The sequence below is a fragment of the Triturus cristatus genome, chromosome 2_2, assembly GCF_964204655.1.
Source record: "Triturus cristatus chromosome 2_2, aTriCri1.1, whole genome shotgun sequence".
NCBI classification, from domain to species: Eukaryota; Metazoa; Chordata; class Amphibia; order Caudata; family Salamandridae; genus Triturus; species Triturus cristatus.
This window is the reverse complement of record NC_140582.1, coordinates 1,053,083,575-1,053,108,262: the sequence shown is the minus strand read 5'-3', so window position 1 is coordinate 1,053,108,262 and position 24,688 is coordinate 1,053,083,575. Positions and strand designations below refer to the sequence as shown.

The 24,688-nt window shown below is 52.4% G+C and overlaps 1 protein-coding gene across 1 annotated transcript in view; it reads right to left on the bottom strand.

Annotated features, from left to right (window-relative positions):
• POLN (DNA polymerase nu) overlaps positions 1-24,688 on the bottom strand; it is a 2,789,368-nt gene that overhangs the window by 440,363 nt on the left and 2,324,317 nt on the right. The gene's annotated exons all lie outside the window — the stretch shown is intronic.

Sequence of the window (24,688 nt, the reverse complement as noted above, 5' to 3'; positions counted from 1 at the left end):
TGCACTCCTCAGTTGCATTGTGCTTACTGTGACATTCACTGCATAGTGCATGACATTCAGCCTGGCAAATCCTTGGTGGCATTTTTTGGCTATTGGCCTGAGGTGATTCAGTGGTCCCCCCGGTGTGACAGGTGACTGTACCCACAGATGTGTATGAGTTGAGTGGACCTGTGGTGAGAGTGTCCAAGTTATGTGTACGCCTCCTGGACATTGATGTGTGTGAATGTTCCTTGTCATGTGGGTGAGTGTCGATGTGAAGTGTTGCACCACAGCTGCATGGAGGAGGCAACAGCTCTACCCATCTGAAGTGAGAAGTAAGCCGTGCTGTGTGTCTGACTTGCTGAGCTAGCCCGACACCTGTGACACTCTACAGGCAAGTGGCACATGTGCAGAGTGAGGTTTGTATCCGCTGTTGCCAATGGCAGGTGATTGATCTGTGCCTGTGTGTGTCTGTGTACTCTGCTGAGGTTGCGTCAGTGGCTTGGGGCATGTAACTGCTTTGAGGTGCTGTCCATCAGCCTGGTGTTGCATGTGATGCACAGTGTGTGCCATGATCAGGGAGTGTGTCGCACCCCTCCTGCCACCTGTGTACTTTTAATGCCATGTAGTGCATTGGGGCTTCCACATAGGCCAATGTCTATATGAGAAAGATGCAATTCCTTGGCAGCATCCTATGCCCTGTTCAACATATCAAAGATGTTCAAATGTGTGTCTCTGTGACATGGAGCAGGTGTAGTGGTGTTGTCTCACTTTGTCATCCTCACAGGTAACTGACTACGAGAAGGGGGGATCTGGAAGGAGATCATCAGGGACATGAGATCGGTGGGGGGTCGCAGTCGGCGCCTAGCCCAAGTCTGAAAACGGTGGCAGGACATCCGGTGCTGGACCCGGCGGATCGCCCGGGTCCAGCTGGGGCTCTCACCTCCACGCCCTCACGGCGGGCGCCGACGCCTGACCTCCCACATGATGCGTGTCCTGGCGGTGGTCTTCCCTGACCTGGATAGGCAGTTACAGGAGAGACAGCAGCAAGGAGGGGGTAGGTACATGTCTGTTTGTTGTGTTGTTTATTTATTTATTTATTTATTTTTGAGATTTTTATTGCGCAAACAATTACCCGGAGGTGTCTCGGCGCATGTGTGAGCTAGCAGGATCATAATAGTAGAGTTCACTGATCAAACAGCCATGTCTTTACGAGCCTCCGAAAGCTCATCAGGTTGGGGGCGTTTTTGATATTTAGTGGGAGAAGGTTCCAGAGTCTTGGTGCAGCCACTAAAAAGCGACGATCTCCCCAGGTTGCCGTTCTGGTGCGAGGTACGGGCAGAAGGCAAGTGTTAGCCGATCTCAGCAATCTTTTGGGGGTATACAGCTGGAGTGCCTCAGCCTTGTGTGTCACCAGCTTTTAGAAGTGCTCTGTAGCCTGGATACACTGCCAGGGTTTATATGTGCAGTGCATATTCTGTTCCCCAAAGTCAACCGGTGCTCTTATTCATCCCTTCCCCTCCTTGACATGTGTCCCCTGGTCTGTGTGTAATCACAATTGCACATGGTCATCTAGGCTGCCAGTTAATCCAAGTGCACATTGCTTTCTGCATCAAGTGGGAGGGTGGTCTGTGACATGTGTTGGTACCTTGCCTGTGCCCTGTCCTGTTCACTCTGTTGGGGGTCCATATCTGTTGGCACTGATGATGAGTCTCAACATAGGAGTGTGAGGTTTCAAATGAACACACTTGCAGCATGCATGACCAATGTTGTGGCCTCAGACATGATGTGCATGAGTGGGAGATATGCATAGTGCCTGGACGGTTGCTCATGTTACAGTCAGATCATTCCAGGAACAAGGAGCAGTGTGCCCACTACAGTCCCCTGAGACACCCTTGCCTCGTAATCATGTGTGTCATCCAACACTGTGCCCATTCTCAGTGTGTTCAGCATATGTTTGCCTCTGTGGCATTGTTCCCTGGCCTCATTTGTATTTATCCAAAGTGTGCTACATGTGTCCACTGGACAGGGAGACCCCATTTGGCTTGTGCATACTCACACTGGGCAGTGCCCGTGTGTCTATTCACAACAATCTGTTGATGGTTGTTTCTCACAAATATGTGTTGCCAGCCTCACGAGGTGATGTGGAGTACATTTGCGAATTCTTGCAGCACATTTTTGTAAACCCTGATTAAGAGGTGTCACTTCTTGATCTGTCTCAATCACATTGTCTCAGGTATGGGGGATTTGTGCGGGCGAGGCCTACATGGCCAAACCTTATGTCTCCTTGCCAGGTCTGACCTGTGTGTGATAATTGGCTGGACAGAGACTCAACGTGCAGTGACCCAGTGATGTTGTGTAGGGTTTAATGTTTGTGCTTTGCAGCATGTGTCAATTGTTTAAATACATGATTCCTGCTCATACATTTTTGGCACCAGTGTGTGGTCCAGATGCTACGTAGTTTGGTCTTTGTGTGCTGACATCTGTGTGGACATTCTGGCTTGCCATGAAGGTGTCTCCTCAGTGCAGGTATGCCTTTTTACAACACAATTGCAGGCCCATTAGCTTATGCATTGTCCTGGGTTTGGACATGTGTGCCACTCCACATGACAGGCAGTGGGTCAGATGTGTTGCCAACTGTGTCATCAGGTAACGGATGGCCATGTGACAACTGACATAATTCAAATTGTTAGTCAAAAGGTATTGTACCTTGGCACTCACAACACTTGTCAACAGGTCTTCATGTTTTAAATGCTTTAGTTTGATGTTTTGTTGTTAAGAACAATAATGTGCCTGCATGACAGATGTCTCCCAAGGAAGTGCACAACAAACCACCTTTACACTTTCAGGGAACACGCTGGCACATTTTAAAAGAAGGCACGGTTCTAATGAGACTGTTTTTCAGATTATACATATACATGTTCCCCCAGTGTTGTGGAATTTGGGTAAGTCCTTGGTTGTTGGTGATACCAACTTACGAGTGTCAAGTCATCAAGACCTCCGTGGGCCCATGTATATGTACTTTCTGCAACACCATTTCTTTCTAACAGTGGCTTCTTTAAAGAAGGCTGCCAGCTTCTTCAATTACTGAGTAAATGTAGTTTTGTGTGCACCTCCTTGGGAGCCATCTTTTATGAAGGCACATGTGTGTTCTGTTCACAAAATGGCGCATTGCCACATTCTGACCATGTCGATTGTGTAAAGTATTGTGATTCCCAAGGGACCAGCATTTTTTTGTTTTGTGTTCCAAAGTACTTACAGGTCTCTGAGTGTGGGGACACCTTTGGTATTGAGGTGTGTTAGTTTGCCTTGGGAGCACCACTACTGTTTCTTTCAGGGTAAACAGGAGGTGGCATGACTTCATTGTATTGCTGTGCTCACCTGTTCCCAGACACTAGCTTCTCAGTGTATTTCTCATTCAAGTTTTGGGCTGGTGTGTCCTATTTTTCCTTGTGTCCAAGTGGCATGGTGGGTCTACCAACTGGGGAGTACAGGGCTTACATAAGTGCGGAGTAATCTAGCTGTTACTCATGATGCATTGCCTGATATGCACTGTGACCTATTGGTTTTGTACTCATGTGTCAGATGTATACAGGTGACTGATGTTTTTCTGTATCTTCACATCGCACATAGCATCATCATTGGAAACCGAGGGAGACACCTGCACGGACCTGGAGGAGGGACCCAGCACCAGTGCCACCAGTGCTGGCGAGTCTGCGGGAGCCAGTGGCATGGAGGGCGAGGGGAGTCAGTCGGAAGACCTGTCTGGTGGCGATTCCAACTACGACGCAGACGGGTCCGAGGCTGACCTCATCGAGGGGGCGGAGGCTGCTACAACACCTGGCAGCAGCCCAACATCTGTCCCCGCCTCCTCCATTCCCATCACCGCCCTCCCAGTTGCTCCGGTCCCTTCTGTACGTGCGGGGCCCCACCATGTCTCCTTCGGGACAGGCACCGCACCCCCTGCCCCTGTCACCCCTGCTGCTCTCAGTGCAGAGTCTGTGGACATACTGCGGCAGTTGCAGGTTGGGCAGGCATCGGTGCTGACTGTCCTCCATGGCCACACCACACTGCTGACACAGATGGTGTCGTTCATGGAGGGCATGTCAGCAACGATGTCTGAACAACGCAGGTTTCTGCGGTCCATGGACTCTTCCCTGACAGCAGCAGTGACTCTCCTGCAGCGCTTCGTCCCCCCCTACCCCAGCCCCATCCACACTTCCCTCTCCCATACCTGTCCCATGCACACCCAGACATTCCCAAGCACGCACCCCACCAGACACAGGCAGCACACCACCAAGTAAGGGCAAGCGCACACCTCCGGGCACGCACACTCAGGGGGATGTAGGCACACCCACTGGGTCTGGGGCAAAAAGACATAAACACAGCCACAGTCTGAGGCCGCAGGCGTCACAACCCAGTCCCTCCAAAAGCACTCCCCTTGGCTCCCCTGCCAAACTGAAACCCAAAGAGGTCGACATGGGTGAGCTGGGCCTCACGCCCACTGTAACACCACCCCGCAAGCAGGCAAGGAAGTCCCCCGGCAGGGTAGTTGAGTCCACACCCATCCACCCCCTCCCCCAAGAGCGCTGCACCCCATCCCTCGGCCAACCCCCCCCTCCGTTGGCCCTGGGGTTTCTTCCGGTGCAGGGGTTCCTCTGGACGCCCTGGCAGCAGTGTGCAGCGCCAAGCTCACCTCCACCTTTGGCGCTGCCCCACCCCCTGTGGTGGAGACGTCCACCCCTACACCCACCACACCTACCCTTCCCCCTCCTGTCCCTGCGGTGCCTGGTCCTTCCCCACATGATGCCACCCCCCCGGTCGACGAACCTGAGGGTTCCACTGTGCAGGCAAGCTAGGGGAGACGTGTGCCCATGTGTTCCCCCAAGGGCTTCTATTATGGACTGGCCATTGGCCTTTGTATATAGTGTGATTTCATAATTAGTTTTTTATGCCGAATAAAGCATTTTATTTTTACTTTGAACACTATTGCATTTCAGGTATTTATATTGGTGCTGAGGCTCCAGGAGTTGGTGTTGTGGTAATGTGTTATGGTTCTGAGAAATGTTCTAGTCTGATGGTCATGAGGTGGACCATGGTATCTGCGTGCCATCACAAGGTCTCTGCAAAGAATCATTGGTAGTGTGTGTTATTTTGTTTTTGAGACATTGTCCCAAGGAGTGTTCCTTCCTCTGTGGCACCTGACATCTTCCCTGCAAAGAGTTGCACAATTGTTGTGCTGACCTGTGTCTACATTTCCTTTGTTGGTGACGGATCCCTTCAACTATGGCCATGCCTGCTCAGCAATGTCTCCGGCTGCATCGTCTGTGCCATCCTTGCTAGTCACTGTACTTGTGTATTGAGTATGTTGAAATGCCTTCATGGATAAATTCTCCCTTTTTAGCACTATGCATGTCATCAAGACCTCCGTGGGCCCATGTATATGTACTTTCTGCAACACCATTTCTTTCTAACAGTGGCTTCTTTAAAGAAGGCTGCCAGCTTCTTCAATTACTGAGTAAATGTAGTTTTGTGTGCACCTCCTTGGGAGCCATCTTTTATGAAGGCACATGTGTGTTCTGTTCACAAAATGGCGCATTGCCACATTCTGACCATGTCGATTGTGTAAAGTATTGTGATTCCCAAGGGACCAGCATTTTTTTGTTTTGTGTTCCAAAGTACTTACAGGTCTCTGAGTGTGGGGACACCTTTGGTATTGAGGTGTGTTAGTTTGCCTTGGGAGCACCACTACTGTTTCTTTCAGGGTAAACAGGAGGTGGCATGACTTCATTGTATTGCTGTGCTCACCTGTTCCCAGACACTAGCTTCTCAGTGTATTTCTCATTCAAGTTTTGGGCTGGTGTGTCCTATTTTTCCTTGTGTCCAAGTGGCATGGTGGGTCTACCAACTGGGGAGTACAGGGCTTACATAAGTGCGGAGTAATCTAGCTGTTACTCATGATGCATTGCCTGATATGCACTGTGACCTATTGGTTTTGTACTCATGTGTCAGATGTATACAGGTGACTGATGTTTTTCTGTATCTTCACATCGCACATAGCATCATCATTGGAAACCGAGGGAGACACCTGCACGGACCTGGAGGAGGGACCCAGCACCAGTGCCACCAGTGCTGGCGAGTCTGCGGGAGCCAGTGGCATGGAGGGCGAGGGGAGTCAGTCGGAAGACCTGTCTGGTGGCGATTCCAACTACGACGCAGACGGGTCCGAGGCTGACCTCATCGAGGGGGCGGAGGCTGCTACAACACCTGGCAGCAGCCCAACATCTGTCCCCGCCTCCTCCATTCCCATCACCGCCCTCCCAGTTGCTCCGGTCCCTTCTGTACGTGCGGGGCCCCACCATGTCTCCTTCGGGACAGGCACCGCACCCCCTGCCCCTGTCACCCCTGCTGCCCTCAGTGCAGAGTCTGTGGACATACTGCGGCAGTTGCAGGTTGGGCAGGCATCGGTGCTGACTGTCCTCCATGGCCACACCACACTGCTGACACAGATGGTGTCGTTCATGGAGGGCATGTCAGCAACGATGTCTGAACAACGCAGGTTTCTGCGGTCCATGGACTCTTCCCTGACAGCAGCAGTGACTCTCCTGCAGCGCTTCGTCCCCCCCTACCCCAGCCCCATCCACACTTCCCTCTCCCATACCTGTCCCATGCACACCCAGACATTCCCAAGCACGCACCCCACCAGACACAGGCAGCACACCACCAAGTAAGGGCAAGCGCACACCTCCGGGCACGCACACTCAGGGGGATGTAGGCACACCCACTGGGTCTGGGGCAAAAAGACATAAACGCAGCCACAGTCTGAGGCCGCAGGCGTCACAACCCAGTCCCTCCAAAAGCACTCCCCTTGGCTCCCCTGCCAAACTGAAACCCAAAGAGGTCGACATGGGTGAGCTGGGCCTCACGCCCACTGTAACACCACCCCGCAAGCAGGCAAGGAAGTCCCCCGGCAGGGTAGTTGAGTCCACACCCATCCACCCCCTCCCCCAAGAGCGCTGCACCCCATCCCTCGGCCACCCCCCCCCCTCCGTTGGCCCTGGGGTTTCTTCCGGTGCAGGGGTTCCTCTGGACGCCCTGGCAGCAGTGTGCAGCGCCAAGCTCACCTCCACCTTTGGCGCTGCCCCACCCCCTGTGGTGGAGACGTCCACCCCTACACCCACCACACCTACCCTTCCCCCTCCTGTCCCTGCGGTGCCTGGTCCTTCCCCACATGATGCCACCCCCCCGGTCGACGAACCTGAGGGTTCCACTGTGCAGGCAAGCTAGGGGAGACGTGTGCCCATGTGTTCCCCCAAGGGCTTCTATTATGGACTGGCCATTGGCCTTTGTATATAGTGTGATTTCATAATTAGTTTTTTATGCCGAATAAAGCATTTTATTTTTACTTTGAACACTATTGCATTTCAGGTATTTATATTGGTGCTGAGGCTCCAGGAGTTGGTGTTGTGGTAATGTGTTATGGTTCTGAGAAATGTTCTAGTCTGATGGTCATGAGGTGGACCATGGTATCTGCGTGCCATCACAAGGTCTCTGCAAAGAATCATTGGTAGTGTGTGTTATTTTGTTTTTGAGACATTGTCCCAAGGAGTGTTCCTTCCTCTGTGGCACCTGACATCTTCCCTGCAAAGAGTTGCACAATTGTTGTGCTGACCTGTGTCTACATTTCCTTTGTTGGTGACGGATCCCTTCAACTATGGCCATGCGTCTTCAGCAATGTCTCCGGCTGCATCGTCTGTGCCATCCTTGCTAGTCACTGTACTTGTGTATTGAGTATGTTGAAATGCCTTCATGGATAAATTCTCCCTTTTTAGCACTATGCATGTCATCAAGACCTCCGTGGGCCCATGTATATGTACTTTCTGCAACACCATTTCTTTCTAACAGTGGCTTCTTTAAAGAAGGCTGCCAGCTTCTTCAATTACTGAGTAAATGTAGTTTTGTGTGCACCTCCTTGGGAGCCATCTTTTATGAAGGCACATGTGTGTTCTGTTCACAAAATGGCGCATTGCCACATTCTGACCATGTCGATTGTGTAAAGTATTGTGATTCCCAAGGGACCAACATTTTTTTGTTTTGTGTTCCAAAGTACTTACAGGTCTCTGAGTGTGGGGACACCTTTGGTATTGAGGTGTGTTAGTTTGCCTTGGGAGCACCACTACTGTTTCTTTCAGGGTAAACAGGAGGTGGCATGACTTCATTGTATTGCTGTGCTCACCTGTTCCCAGACACTAGCTTCTCAGTGTATTTCTCATTCAAGTTTTGGGCTGGTGTGTCCTATTTTTCCTTGTGTCCAAGTGGCATGGTGGGTCTACCAACTGGGGAGTACAGGGCTTACATAAGTGCGGAGTAATCTAGCTGTTACTCATGATGCATTGCCTGATATGCACTGTGACCTATTGGTTTTGTACTCATGTGTCAGATGTATACAGGTGACTGATGTTTTTCTGTATCTTCACATTGCCCACAGCATCATCATTGGAAACCGAGGGAGACACCTGCACGGACCTGGAGGAGGGACCCAGCACCAGTGCCACCAGTGCTGGCGAGTCTGCGGGAGCCAGTGGCATGGAGGGCGAGGGGAGTCAGTCGGAAGACCTGTCTGGTGGCGATTCCAACTACGACGCAGACGGGTCCGAGGCTGACCTCATCGAGGGGGCGGAGGCTGCTACAACACCTGGCAGCAGCCCAACATCTGTCCCCGCCTCCTCCATTCCCATCACCGCCCTCCCAGTTGCTCCGGTCCCTTCTGTACGTGCGGGGCCCCACCATGTCTCCTTCGGGACAGGCACCGCACCCCCTGCCCCTGTTACCCCTGCTGCCCTCAGTGCAGAGTCTGTGGACATACTGCGGCAGTTGCAGGTTGGGCAGGCATCGGTGCTGACTGTCCTCCATGGCCACACCACACTGCTGACACAGATGGTGTCGTTCATGGAGGGCATGTCAGCAACGATGTCTGAACAACGCAGGTTTCTGCGGTCCATGGACTCTTCCCTGACAGCAGCAGTGACTCTCCTGCAGCGCTTCGTCCCCCCCTACCCCGGCCCCATCCACACTTCCCTCTCCCATACCTGTCCCATGCACACCCAGACATTCCCAAGCACGCACCCCACCAGACACAGGCAGCACACCACCAAGTAAGGGCAAGCGCACACCTCCGGGCACGCACACTCAGGGGGATGTAGGCACACCCACTGGGTCTGGGGCAAAAAGACATAAACGCAGCCACAGTCTGAGGCCGCAGGCGTCACAACCCACTCCCTCCAAAAGCACTCCCCTTGGCTCCCCTGCCAAACTGAAACCCAAAGAGGTCGACATGGGTGAGCTGGGCCTCACGCCCACTGTAACACCACCCCGCAAGCAGGCAAGGAAGTCCCCCGGCAGGGTAGTTGAGTCCACACCCATCCACCCCCTCCCCCAAGAGCGCTGCACCCCATCCCTCGGCCACCCCCCCCCTCCGTTGGCCCTGGGGTTTCTTCCGGTGCAGGGGTTCCTCTGGACGCCCTGGCAGCAGTGTGCAGCGCCAAGCTCACCTCCACCTTTGGCGCTGCCCCACCCCCTGTGGTGGAGACGTCCACCCCTACACCCACCACACCTACCCTTCCCCCTCCTGTCCCTGCGGTGCCTGGTCCTTCCCCACATGATGCCACCCCCCCGGTCGACGAACCTGAGGGTTCCACTGTGCAGGCAAGCTAGGGGAGACGTGTGCCCATGTGTTCCCCCAAGGGCTTCTATTATGGACTGGCCATTGGCCTTTGTATATAGTGTGATTTCATAATTAGTTTTTTATGCCGAATAAAGCATTTTATTTTTACTTTGAACACTATTGCATTTCAGGTATTTATATTGGTGCTGAGGCTCCAGGAGTTGGTGTTGTGGTAATGTGTTATGGTTCTGAGAAATGTTCTAGTCTGATGGTCATGAGGTGGACCATGGTATCTGCGTGCCATCACAAGGTCTCTGCAAAGAATCATTGGTAGTGTGTGTTATTTTGTTTTTGAGACATTGTCCCAAGGAGTGTTCCTTCCTCTGTGGCACCTGACATCTTCCCTGCAAAGAGTTGCACAATTGTTGTGCTGACCTGTGTCTACATTTCCTTTGTTGGTGACGGATCCCTTCAACTATGGCCATGCCTGCTCAGCAATGTCTCCGGCTGCATCGTCTGTGCCATCCTTGCTAGTCACTGTACTTGTGTATTGAGTATGTTGAAATGCCTTCATGGATAAATTCTCCCTTTTTAGCACTATGCATGTGTGTACTCCCAGCCTAGCACACATATGGTACTTGTTCTGCAGGGTATTTGAGCACCTGACTCACAATTGTGGGCATGAGAGACAACATCTTGGTGGCTGGCCCAGCACCTGTACATTCCTATCAGTCCTGGGATGTGCGTGACAGTGTGTGTTCCCTTTGGCTCTCTTAGTTTAGTAGGCAGTGACATGACTATACAGTCTTGTGGCATGATCTCAGTGTGTGTATTGTGCTGCATCCGCCATGGGTGGGTATGCATGTGTTATTTGTCCTCACACCCACATGTTGTGTGTCATGCAGTGGGGTAAGACATCCATCCTCCTGGGAATGGGACACTGCTGTCAGTGATGTGTTGTTATGGCACTATCATCATTGTCCAAAGTTAGGGATGCGTACATACACCCATGGAGTTGTGGTCATCTGATAATGTTGTACACCCCCCCCATGTCTCTGTCCACTGCTGGGAGTCCTCTGCACCCACCCATATATGTCTGTCCACTGCTGGGTGTCCTCTGCACCCACACACATATGTGTGTCCACTGCTGGGAGTCATTTACACCCACCCCTCACATGTCTGTCCACTGCTGGGAGTGATATGCACCCACCCCCATGTCTCTGTCCACTGCTGGGAGTACTCTGCACCCACACACATATGTCTGTCCACTGCTGGGAGTCATATACACCCACCCATCACATGTCTGTCCACTGCTGGGAGTGATATGCACCCACCCCTCATATTGCAGGCCACTGCTGGTAGCCATTTACACCCACCCCTCACATGTCTGTCCACTGCTGGGTGTCCTCTGCACCCACCCCTCACATGTCTGTCCACTGCTGGGAGTGATATGCACCCACCCCCATGTCTCTGTCCACTGCTGGGAGTCCTCTGCACCCACCCCTCATATTGCAGGCCACTACTGGGAGTCATATACACCCACCCCTCACATGTCTGTCCACTGCTGGGAGTGATATGCACCCACCCCTCATATTGCAGGCCACTGCTGGTAGTCATTTACACCCACCCCTCACATGTCTGTCCACTGCTGGGAGTGATATGCACCCACCCCCATGTCTCTGTCCACTGGTGGTAGTGATATGCACCCACCCCCATGTCTCTGTCCACTGCTGGTGGGGATATGCACCCACCCCCATGTCTCTGTCCACTGCTGGGAGTCCTCTGCACCCACACACATATGTCTGTCCACTGCTGGGAGTCCTCTGCACCCACCCCTCACATGTCTGTCCACTGCTGGGAGTGATATGCACCCACCCCTCATATTGCAGGCCACTGCTGGTAGTCATTTACACCCACCTCTCACATGTCTGTCCACTGCTGGTAGTGATATGCACCCACCCCCATGTCTCTGTCCACTGCTGGGAGTACTCTGCACCCACCCCCATGTCTGTCCACTGCTGGGAGTGATATGCACCTATCCCCATGTCTCTGTCCACTGGTGGTAGTGATATGCACCCACACCCATGTCTCTGTCCACTGCTGGTAGGGATATGCACCCACCCCATGTCTCTGTCCACTGCTGGAAGTACTCTGCACCCACCCCCATGTCTGTCCACTGCTGGGAGTGATATGCACCCACCCCTCAAATTGCAGGCCACTGCTGGGAGTCATATACACCCACCCCTCACATGTCTGTCCACTGCTGGTAGTGATATGCACCCACCCCCATGTCTCTGTCCACTGCTGGGAGTACTCTGCACCCACCCCCATGTCTGTCCACTGCTGGGAGTGATATGCACCTATCCCCATGTCTCTGTCCACTGGTGGTAGTGATATGCACCCACACCCATGTCTCTGTCCACTGCTGGTAGGGATATGCACCCACCCCATGTCTCTGTCCACTGCTGGAAGTACTCTGCACCCACCCCCATGTCTGTCCACTGCTGGGAGTGATATGCACCCACCCCTCATATTGCAGGCCACTGCTGGGAGTCATATACACCCACCCCTCACATGTCTGTCCACTGCTGGTAGTGATATGCACCCACCCCCATGTCTCTGTCCACTGCTGGGAGTCCTCTGCACCCACACACATATGTCTGTCCACTGCTGGGAGTCCTCTGCACCCACCCCTCACATGTCTGTCCACTGCTGGGAGTGATATGCACCCACCCCTCATAATGCAGGCCACTGCTGGTAGTCATTTACACCCACCCCTCACATGTCTGTCCACTGCTGGTAGTGATATGCACCCACCCCATGTCTCTGTACACTGCTGGGAGTCCTCTGCACCCACCCCTCATATTGCAGGCCACTGCTGGGAGTCATATACACCCACCCCTCACATGTCTGTCCACTGCTGGTAGTGATATGCACCCACCCCCATGTCTCTGTCCACTGCTGGGAGTCCTCTGCACCCACCCCTCATATTGCAGGCCACTGCTGGGAGTCATATACACCCACCCCTCACATGTCTGTCCACTGCTGGTAGTGATATGCACCCACCCCCATGTCTCTGTCCACTGCTGGGAGTCCTCTGCACCCACCCCTCACATGTCTATCCACTGCTGGGAATCCTATGCAGCCACACACCCACCCACCCACCCCCTTGGTGCAGTACACTGCTGTCCTGGGCCTACACACACACACCAATATAAAGGTAATATGCTGCACCAGGCCTTAAGCCAACATTCGTGGCGTGTGTACGCCTTGTATCCCAAATGTACTGGTGCCGTAGGGGTACGTGTGATACGGACCGTACCCCCGCATTCATAGGGTGTGTAGGGTCCGTACCACGCGTACCCCCACGGCCCCAATCCAATAGTGATACGGCCCGTACCCACGCTATGTATGTGTGGGTGCGGTCCGTATTACTATAGTAGTGGTGCCGTAGGAGTGCACGTGGTACGGCCCGTACACGCTCTGAGAGCGTGTGTACGGTCCGTACCATGCGTACTCCTACGGCACCACTACAATAGTGATACGGACCGTACACACGCTCTGAGAGCGTTTGTACGGTCCGTACCACGCGTACCCCTACGGCACCACTACAATAGTGATACGGACCGTACACACGCTCCGAGAGCGTGTGTACGGGCCGTACCACGCGTACCCCTACGGCACCACTACTACAGTGATACGGGGCGTACACACGCTCTGAGAGCGTGTGTACGGTCTGTACCATGCGTACCCCTACGGCACCACTACAATAGTGATACGGACCGTACACACGCTCTGAGAGCTTGTGTACGGTCCGTACCACACGTACCCCCACGGCACCACTACTATAGTGATACGGACCGTACCCACGCTATGGATGTGTGAGTACGGTGCGTATCACTATTGTAGTGTTGCCGTAGGGGTACGCGTACACGTCCACTTCCGTTGTTGCGGGACGCAGGGATTGGTGGACACGCCCCCCGGAGTGCCCAGACCCTGGAGGTAATGTATGTCCTCAATATTGTAGGTTTTAATTTGGGTAGGGGGTATGTTTCCTGCCCCTCACCCCCCCTTGGCCCCTGGGTGTTGTTCTCACCTTCTGCGGCGTGTGCGTCGGGTTCGGTGCACCAGGTCGTAGGCTAAGAGGGCCGAGATGACACGTAGGATGGGATCCATGGCTGTCCGTCGCGTACCGGGGCTCCGTTTTCGCGTCGGACTCAGTTTCCCGGCATTTTTTGACTGCCGTAAAAAAATAGCTGTGCGGAGTGACGTAGGGACGAATCGTACTTGCTGGTCCGTAAAACGCTGCCTGACTCCGTACGGACGTCGCCTACGCGCTGTCCAGGATCAGACTCGTAGGTATTTTTTAGCCGGACGGTGTTTTGTACGATTCGTACGGAAATGCTATTTCTGTACAAATCTTTTTTTTTTTTTTTTTTAAAAGATTTTATTGTGCATAAAAAGGGTTACAAACACGGGCCTACAACCACCAGGGCCGGCCGCTAGTAGTCAAAGTGTTCCAGCATATCAGAAAACAATGACTGGCCCACAGGGGCTCCGCACTATCACAGTAGATCAGACTGCACATAAGGGAGATCAGAATACACACTTTTAGTATAAATAACAACAAAAAAGAAAAATACAAAAATACAACAAACAAGGCGAAACGACTTATGAAGGGCGGCGAACACCAGCCGGGGGAGTCAACACCCAACCACCCGAGGGCGGTCAATAAAAGAAGACCTGAGAGGGAGGGGGGGGCCACGAGAGAACCAAATCTGTACTCCAAAGTACGAGATACACAAGGAACCCTCAAGGATCAGGGGGACGAGGCAACCCCGGACGTATCCACCAAAGGGGGAGCACAGATAGACCCACGATACGCGTTCCACTGCCCCCAAATTCTACCCCAAGCCCCCGGTTTACCACGAGCCACATACACTGTTTTCTCCCTGAACATGCACCAGTCCATGTTCTCCTTCCAGACGGACACGGTGGGAGGCCGCTGGGAACCCCAAAGCTGTGCAATATCTCTCTTTGCAATCATGTTACCCAAGGCCGCCCACCGAGCCTGAGCCGCATTGCAGTCATTGGGCTCCCATACATTCAGCACACAACGACGCACCTCCGGCAGCAGAGCGACCCCGGTGACTCGTCTCATAATATCATGCACCCGGCGCCAGTATTCCGCCACCTCGCGGCATTCCCATAGGATATGGAGAAAGGTAGCACTGAGCCCGCAGCCACGCTTACAGAGTCCGTCGTCTGAAAACCCCATCGAGACCAGGCGGGGGCCCGTCACATATACACGATGGAGAATCTTAAGCTGGACCAGGCGGAGACGGGCCGGGATGGCCACCTCCTTAGGGGATGACAGTGCAGTCTGCCAGTCCTCATCGTCCAGCTCCACCCCATCTCCCGTGCATGCCTCCCGAAGACGCACCAAGAGGTCAGCCCGATTGTTTATCAGTTTTTTGTAAATCAGGGAGATAGTACTGTCGGGGACGTGACCATCGAGTATGCGGTCCTCGAGAGGCGAAGAAGAAGGGACCGTGGTCCCCTCCCCAAAGACCGAAAGCAGGGCGTGCCGAACCTGTGCATAACGGAAGAACTCTCTGTCACTAAGCTCATACTCGCGCTGAAGCGCCGCGAAGGATTTAACCGCACCTTTAACCCACAGGTCCCCCACTCTGCTGATGCCGATCGTATCCCAGCGCTCGAAGCCTTTCGTTGTCCAGAGGCTTCCCAAGCGGTCTGAGTCGAATAGAGGAGTGGCACACGTTAAACGCTCACTCCAGCCCATCGCTACGTTAGCCGCCTTCCATACACGGACCGCAATCCTGGTAGGGCCCGTAAGGGCCCCACCAGCAGACCGCGAGTAAAGCGCTCTGTTATAGTTACCGCCGGGGAGCAGGAATTTATCCATCTCATATGCCGGGTTCGAACCAGGAGCGTACGTAGCATGATTAATGGCAGACAGCTGGGAGGCCCAATAGTACCGTCGAATATCAGGAAGCGCGATGCCCCCGTCATACCAGGAAAGAGTCAGCTTGGCCAAAGCGATACGCGATCGCCCGTCCCAAACCAGTCTCCTCTGCAAACTCTCCACCTCCCTAAAGTAGGCCGCAGGAATGACATCGAAGGAGTTCTGGAGTGCATAAAGGAATCTGGGAAGGGACATCATTTTAAACAGCGCCGCGCGACCAAGCGGAGACAAGGGCAGCTTACACCACCGAGCCGTATCTGCCCTCAAACGCCGGAGTGGAGACAGGAGATTCTGCTCATAGCGGACCGCCGGATCCAACGAAACGTACACCCCCAGGTATTTAAAGCCGGACTGAGATATTTGGAGCGGAAGCCGAGGCGGCAAGAGAGGAAGACCACCAGAGATAGGATACACACAAGATTTGGACCAGTTGATTATCAGACCCGAGTTTTTCCCGAAGGAAGTAAGGACATCAAAGAGAACATTGAGCGACTTCCGCGGTGAGGTGAGATACAAGAGAATATCATCCGCGTACAATGAAACCCGATCCTCGAAGCCCGGGGCCCACCGGAGCCCTCTAATCGAGGGCTCCCAACGGAGCCAAGCAGCGAGCGGTTCCAGGGCGAGAGCAAAGAGCAGCGGGGACAACGGGCACCCCTGCCTAGTTCCCCTCCCGAGAGCGAAAGGCCGAGAAACCCGCCCATTGACAACCACCTGAGCCATTGGTCCAGCATAAAGGAGCTTCACCCAGCCAAGGAACCCCTCGCCAAAACCAAACTTCGCCAAGACGGCCCAAAGAAATGGCCATTCAATGGTATCAAAGGCCATCGTGGCGTCTAGGGAAACCAATATGGCCGGTTCAGCGAAGTACTCAGCCCTAGCGAGGACGCCGTGCAGACGTCGTCAGTTGAGAGCGGTATTACGATGTGGGATGAAGCCACAATGATCCGGATGTATCAAGTCACATATAACGCTCAGCAGGCGATTGGCGAGGACCTTAGCAAGGATTTTGGGTTCGGCATTTAGCAGGGAAATAGGCCTATAGGAGGCACAGCGGTCACGTGGCTTACCCTCCTTGGGAATCACCACTATAGTAGCCAGACGCTGGTCGTCAGGAAGGGAACCCCTCTCGAGCGATTCCTGAAACATATGACGGAGGAAAGGCGCGATTTTATCCGGGCGCAACTTATATAGTTCAATCGGCAGACCGTTGGGGCCCATAGCCTTGCCCGAGCGGAGGGAGCGAATCGCAGTAGCTATCTCTTCGACAGACAAAGGGGCATCCATCAGCTCGCGGTCCTCGACGGATAAGCCGGGCAGGGCAAGATCCCGAAGCAGAAGACGAGAGTCGTCCTCATCTCTATCAGACACCGGGGAGTACACTGCACGGAGGTGGTCAGCAAAACACTCAACAATCTCACCAGGCTCAGTCACACACACTCCATCCGACACCCGAAGCTCCGGGACAACACGATTCACTCTCTCCTTCTTGTCCAACCAGGCAATCAGCTTACCCGCCTTGTCTCCGGCGTCATACAACCTACCCTGCTGCTCCCTATACATAGTCTTGGCAGCATCAGTGACGAGAGACTTATATTCAAACTGCTTCAGGCTGAGGGCATGCAGCCCATCCGGGGTGACACCCGCCTCCAAGGCCGCCTCCAGCCCCGATATTTCAGTCTCCAGCGTCACAACCGCCTCTCTCTTAACCCTCTTGGCCTCCACTATCTGGGACAGGGCATGCCCGCGGAGCACTGCTTTGAAAGCTTCCCACAGGGACACCGAGGACAACACCGACCCCTCATTCTCAGAAAAATATTGATCAATCGACTTAATCAGGCTATCACGGATCTTGGGGTCTCGCAGGTACCAAGGGTTAATAGGAGCGATCCGCCCAGCGGACCGCGACCCGGTGTCAAAAAGCAACCACAGTGGGGAATGATCAGAAATACCCCTGGCCAGGTGTTTGACCTCTCGAATCCGAGTAGCCTGGGCCGCGGGCATAAGGAAATAATCCAGTCTGGAGAGACTCCCATGGGCCCCAGAGTGAAAGGTGTACTGACGCTGTGTCGGATGCATTAACCTCCAACAGTCCACCAGACCGAAGGCCTCCAGGAGCCCGCCCAGCCACGCCTGGGCAGCAGGGAGGGCCCTGGGCGGATGACGGTCCAGGTCACCCGAGACAACCGAATTAAAGTCCCCACCCATAAGCAAAAGACTGTCAGGAAGCCCAAGCAACATACGACCCAAGTCTGAGAAGGTGGAGTTCTGGAGGCCCGGGGGAACATAGACCGAGATCAAGGAAAGGGACTGCCCCTCCCACCTCCCAGTCAGAGCCACATAGCGCCCTCTATCGTCTGGGACCACCCTGGTGATCTCCAACGGAAGTGAAGCTCGCAAGAGAATGCCCACCCCTCTCGAACCAGTGGTGAAACCAGAGTGGACCACTAGTCGATATCCCCCCCTGTTCATAGCCCGACAAATATTGCCAACCAGATGCGTCTCCTGTAGGAACACCACATTAGGAGTCAGACGACGCAGATATTGCAGCACAACACCCCGTTTGATACGGTCCCCCAATCCATTGACGTTCCAAGACATCAATCTCAACCCGTCCCCCCCCATCCCCTCCAGTAGATCAAGGGCCCCCTAGCAAAGCGATCAACACCCAAGGATGAACCATAGCCAATACTTCGCCTTGAAAACAAAAAACACAAATCCAAACAACCCCACCCACCCACCAACCCCCCCCAACTCCAACACCCCCCAGACTGCACCCCTGCGGTCCAAAAAACCACCCCAACTTGCAGTGTGCCTGTCGCCCTACAAACCCCATTCTACAAAAAGACCCCAGAGGAGGGAAGGGACCCGTCCCCGCCCGCTCCCCACACACAACATAGTGAAACAAAATGCACAAAAGAAGTAGAACCCAGCCGAACAGTACAACATGGCAGAGTCCGGGACCATAAGTCACTCCAAAGGAGACCCGCCACCCTCGGTAATGGCAGAGGGCCCAGTCCGGTCACCCCGGTCCGGCAGCGAATCCAGCCAGTCACTCACAGTCGCAGGAGAGTCAAAAAAGGTAGTCCGATCTTCATGTTCCACTCGGAGCCTTGCAGGATAAAGCATAGAGTACTTGAGACCGAGGTCCCGGAGACGCCGCTTCACCCCCTGGAAGCCCATCCGCTGTTTCTGGACAAGTTGGGTGAAGTCCGGGAAAAAGTTAATGGACGAGTTCTCATGTCGGACCGGGCCATGGACCCGTGAGGCCTGCAGAATCGCGTCTCGGTCTCTGTAATGGAAAAGTCTCGCAACGGTAGGCCTCGGGGGGGCACCCGGTCGCGGCCGGCCACCTGGGACTCGATGGGCCCGCTCCACAGCGAAAAACTTACTCAGGCCAGCGGGAGCAAGATGTTCGAGGATGAGCTCCTCGACCAGGAGGTCAACCGGGCGGTTATCGGAGGTCTCCGGAACGCCTATGACGCGGATGTTATTGCGGCGGGCCCGTCCCTCGAAGTCTTCCAGCCGCCGGGCCATCAGATCATTGGCCGATTTGAGATCGCCGAGAGTGGCCTGCAGGTCCGACACGTCCGTACCAAGGGAGGACGTCCGCACATCCAGCGATTGAATCCTCTTGTTGGTCTTAGAGAGATCCGCCCGGATTAGCGTAATGTCAATGGCCACCGTGTCGATTTTACGGGCCAAGGCCTCGTACTGCGTAGCGATGGTCTCTCTGATGCCCTTAATGGCGCCCATGATGTCCTGCAGGGACAGATCCGGAGAAACGGACGGGCCACCACTGGTGTCTTCCGGGGGGACATTGGCCGTCCCGGGGGATCCTTTACCCTGAGTGTAGCGGTCCATGTTGTTCGTCTGGACCGGTCCCCCACGTAGGGATGTTTTGGTCTTACGCCTCTCGGGGTCTCCCTTGCCTCCCATGAGAACCTCGATCGCCGAAGGGGACCACCGAGGAAGCGTCGAGGTGGCACAGGCCAGGCAGACGCGTGTCGCACCACAGGCCGCAATATGGCGGAGCGAAGGGACCACCGTCAATGAGCACACTGGCAGCAGACGAAGCCACCGGCATCAAGCGAAGGCAAAATGAAAGCCCAGTCGCACCAAGCAAGTCCACAGTCCAGCCCCTCAAAGACCAAAAGTGAAACCGAAAGTGATGTGACGGCCACTGGCACAGCCCCGCTGCCGTTGTTGTTCAACTACGCCCCGGCTCCACAGATCACCCTCGCATCGGGCACAGCCGTCGGGTGGGCCTCAAAAGTTCAAACCACCATAACTCCGGATTGCCAGGTCCGATTTGATTTCCGAAAGGAGTTTAGTGTTCAGCCAGCATTCGTCTCCCAGATTCCATCAACCAAGTCAGGATAGAGTCAGGATAAATTCCGAGGAGCAGCGAGGGTCCGGGGAGCCCTGTGCTCACGCGACCATCTTGGATGCGCGCTAGGCTCCTCCCCCCTTCTGTACAAATCTTACTTGCTGGATTGTACGGTGGATTTTCCGGGTACGAGTCGTACAGAGAATACGCTCCGTACGACGAATCGTACCCGGGTTTTACAGGATTGGAATCGGCACCTATATGTATTAGTTATCATTTTTAAACATTTGAAAATATTTTTAACTATGTTTCTTTTAATTATATGTATTATTTACTTTATTTTACATTATTTTTTAACATTAAAAAAAAACTATATTTTTAACAACGATATTTTTGACAATTCTATTTTTGTTTGATATTTTTGTACTTACCATGATGTAGATAGGATGTTGATATTCTTAACTTCGATATTTTTGTCACGATATTTTTGTACCTCGATATTGTAGTAGTCGATATTTTGTCAGTGATTCCACCCGTACACAGTATAGTTCCCATCCACACAGTCATGCAAGATTCGTAGACTGAATCTAGAGCAAATTCCACTCATCACAACATACACATAACAGCCACTTCCCCATGAATCAAACAATACACAAAATCAATCTGCAACCTTGTGCATGTGCCTTAGTTACTGTCATAGTGTGGCAAGCTCTAAAGAAGGTACAGTTGAATCTAGATTTGCAAACAGCGAGAAAAGGCTGTCGTGGAGATAAGCAACGTCACTAAAGAGGTAGCGTGACTCAGAACCCTCGTGCACACTAGGACTTTAAACAGATAACCAGAAAGGATCTGGCTATAAAATGCACCTCACATTGGCCCACAGTCTCTATTCTAAGAGTAAGATGAGCTGCTAGGATCAATTTTACGAGGTCTAGATCTAGTACTGTGTGTGGTGTGTGTCTTTGTGTGCTCGAACATTGCTAGACCCCGCTGCGCAGAGAGACTGAGCCGGAGGAGCTACCTCGCCCTCCACAACCCCAACACACACATAAGTTCTCTGAAATGTGTATAGACATGTGCTCACACACTGGTACCGATTCCGATCCGGGTTGGAAAGCACTCCGACCAAGCCAGATCCGGAGTGTTTTCCGACCGAGCCAGAGTCCTGCAGTCCGACCGAGCGAGTACGATGCAGCCGTATGCTGCCGAACTCGGTTCGGTCGGACTCCCATAGAAGTCAATGGGAGCCGGTCGTACGACGCGTACATGGGCTCCCGTTGACTGAATGGGTGTGTCTGGCAAAGGGGCACCCCCTACAGTGGGTACGCGTCGGTGCCATCCGCATCATACATTCCTGTGTTGGGGGGACCCTTGGGTCTCCCCCTGTGTCCAAGTCGTAGGGCTGCGGGTGACAGGGATCCGACGCGGACCCCTAAAGGCAACCACCCGGACATTTTGCGAGCCGGACACTCCGGCTCGCACCGGCTGTTCGACGCGTGCATCGTACTGGCTCGGTCGTGAATCGCATCCATTGCACGCCACGGTTAGCTTACGACCCAGACGTACGGAGCGGTTCGGACCTGGAAACGACTCAGTCGGTGAATTTCACGTAGCTTGCATCGTACTTGCTTGCTCGTACAGCTGTACGAGTCAGGCGGAAAACGCGTACGCCTCTTAGTTTTTCCGGCCGGATCGCGTTCGGTGCCCTTCCGACCGGATCGAAATCGGCCCCACAGTGTTACACACACACACACACCACAACAACCATATTTTGTCTAGAAAAGAGGCTTTTGGAACAAATGGAAAAAAAAAAAACCAATCCTTAACTAAAAAATTAACAACAATAAACAGAACACAACATTCTCCTCTGCTATTTACCACTGTTTCATGCACACAGCGTCGGTTTCAATGCACTCTCTCTGCCTGTCTTCTTCTAAGCTTGATTGTAAAACCCCTCGGAACTTTTCAACTACGGCCGCAGAATTGCACAAATCCAGTGGCTCTGACTGTTGGTGTTCAACTGTGAAAACTGAAAAAATGCCATCTGTTTAGAACTTTGGTTGATTGAACAAGAACAGAAGACCCTGTTTGCCTCAAATAATAATCACAGCGGAAAAGCTAAATTTACTTGGCTGCATAGCTATATTTTAATGGCCATCTTGAACTTGGCGCACTTTTTAAATCCTAATTCTCTCCTGTGTCGTTTCCTACTTTTCAAGATTAAGCTGTAGAGAGGAACTTTGCAGAGTGCCAGTTGGAATGGGATTTCCCACCGTACATCCTCTGCATCCGTTTTAGACACTGGATAATATCCAGACTATGAATTGCCACATTTCTTCTTAAGCAATTTTTAGTTACAGCAGTTAGTTTGTCAAAGTTAAATCATGATTACTGCCTAACCTCCCTAACAAGAAGAACAATGGAAAGATTTCAAAATAAAGAGGTACAAAAATAAACGAACAGGTTTTCAATTGTAAGTTTAAGTCGCTTTGCAGAAGTAGCCAACACATTTTAGGTAAGTTAATTTAACGTGAAAAACACAAAGCAGTACGATTTGACCCTAAAATACAGAGACTTTGAACTAGCTTCAAGTCCAGCACTGAATAATTAAGAAAGATGTGATAATCATTTATTTCTACAAATCACATAATTAAGTCTATGAAAATAACTAAAGGAACCAGAGTTCGATTCGGAAGCACAGCTAAAGTGAATAATAAGTCGTTTTGAATGATTCAGAGGCACCTGAATCTCCTCTCTCACAGCTGAGAATTTTATTAACAATAGCAGGCCTGTGTCAGACATGTTTCTTAATGTTGGTTGGCGGTGACACCAATCTCAAATTCTTAGACGTGTGTCAAATTGAGTTCCCAAAGTCTAATTAGTTTAGAGTGTGTTGCGTGACAGTGAAGAGATGATCATTTTTAATGTTCAGAGCAGGTGGAGATGGGGCTGTGCTGGTAATGTTGAAGTTGGGGTTCAGTTTTCATGCAGTGAGATTCTGCATTGGACTATAATGGGTGTTTTACGTGAATTCACTACGATCACAAGAGTTTTCACACAATCAAGGAAGCTTGCAACGTGCTACTATATTTTAACAGTAAGCGTAATGGTGGAAGGTGATAGATATCCAAACACATTCTCGGGAGTCGATAATGGTTCAAAAGCATTAATGGATTGCTCTGCATTTCGTATGCAGTCTACGTTGCTTCCATGTTGCCTTTCAGTTGTGATAGTGTACCGGACGTGGTGCCTTGGGTGGGGCACAACCGTATGATTTCAGTATGAGGGTGAATATATTAGCAGTTTAAACCAAATTGTACTAGTCTGCCATGGTGCCATAAGGTGTTATGTTAAGGCCACTTGGTGGTAGTGTTTCTTACGTAGACTGAATGTGGATGTGGATAATTTCTTTTTATTGGCTATTACCGATCAGTTGTGTATTCCCCTATGCTTTACAGAAAGTTAGGGCTGAGATGATCTTATTCTTAGGGTGACATTAAGTGCACTTACAATTCCCAGAGTGCGATCTAATGCTCTAGCATAAGCTTGATAAATACAATTAAAAAATGACCCTAGCGCACTTACCTAACGTTTGTCACCGCAACTTTCTCGAGCCGTGCTCCTCGTGACTCCTGCCGAGTGCAGAGACTCTCTGCACTGGCAATGGCATGTTGCAGTTTTTAGGGAAAAACTAGCACTGGGCCCTGTTTAGCAGAAACCCAGTGCACATCCAGTCAAGAACATCAGTACCAGTGGGCAAAAAGTGGGGGTGACCATGTCATAAAAGGGCACTTTCCTTCAGTCAGGCAGCCACAAAAAGGCAGACTGAGCAGATAGATAGTCATTAAGAGTGCCCAGAGCAGAGCCTTGCTGGGCAAGGGAAAGAATGAAGAGTAAGACTTCATAAAGGGGATCAACTCCTTTTCCTGCACACCATGCCACCATTTTTTTGCAATGGCAGGCATATACTCTCTTGGTGGAGGGATGCCTAGCTGCCAAGAAACCATTACAGAGTTAGGAAAGAAGGTCAAAGGCAGTCAAATCCACACAAGAAGGCAGAGAGTGGACAGGTTTGGGTGGAGAACCCTTCCCTGCTGCTGCAACAGAAATGTTTCCTGAAGGGGCAGCCTGATCGGAGGCTCGATGACCATGCTCAGTAGCTAGGGAAAACAGACTCTCTGTGCCCAGTCTGGAGCCACATGTATGACGTGGGTGCGGTCGTTCCTGATCTTCTTGAGAACTCTGGGCAGGAGTATTATGGGCAGAGAGGCATACAGTAGGACTGAGCTCCACTCAATATGTAAAGCGTCTCAGAGCGAGAGCCGCCTTAGCAACTCCAGCGCACAAAACTGCTGACACTGCGCATTCTCGACAGAGGCAAACAGATCTAACCAAGGCTCTCCCCACTGTTGAAACAGACCTTGAGCCACCTCCGAGCAGAGACCCCATTCGTGATCCGCTAGGCAATGACCACTGAGTTCATAGGCTCTATCATTCGGAGATCTGCCAGATGTTGAACCACCAGGGATAGTCCCTGCTGTTCCAATCATGTCCAGAGGCAAAAGGTCTGCGATTTCACCATGCCCTATTTGATGCAGTACCACATGGCAGTGGTGTTGTCCGTGAACACTTGTAGCATGTAGCAGCCTTCCCTTGATGGAGAGTAGAAAGACCTTCAATGCCAGTCAGATCGAACGGAGCTCCAGAAAGTTGATGTGGAGTCCGGATT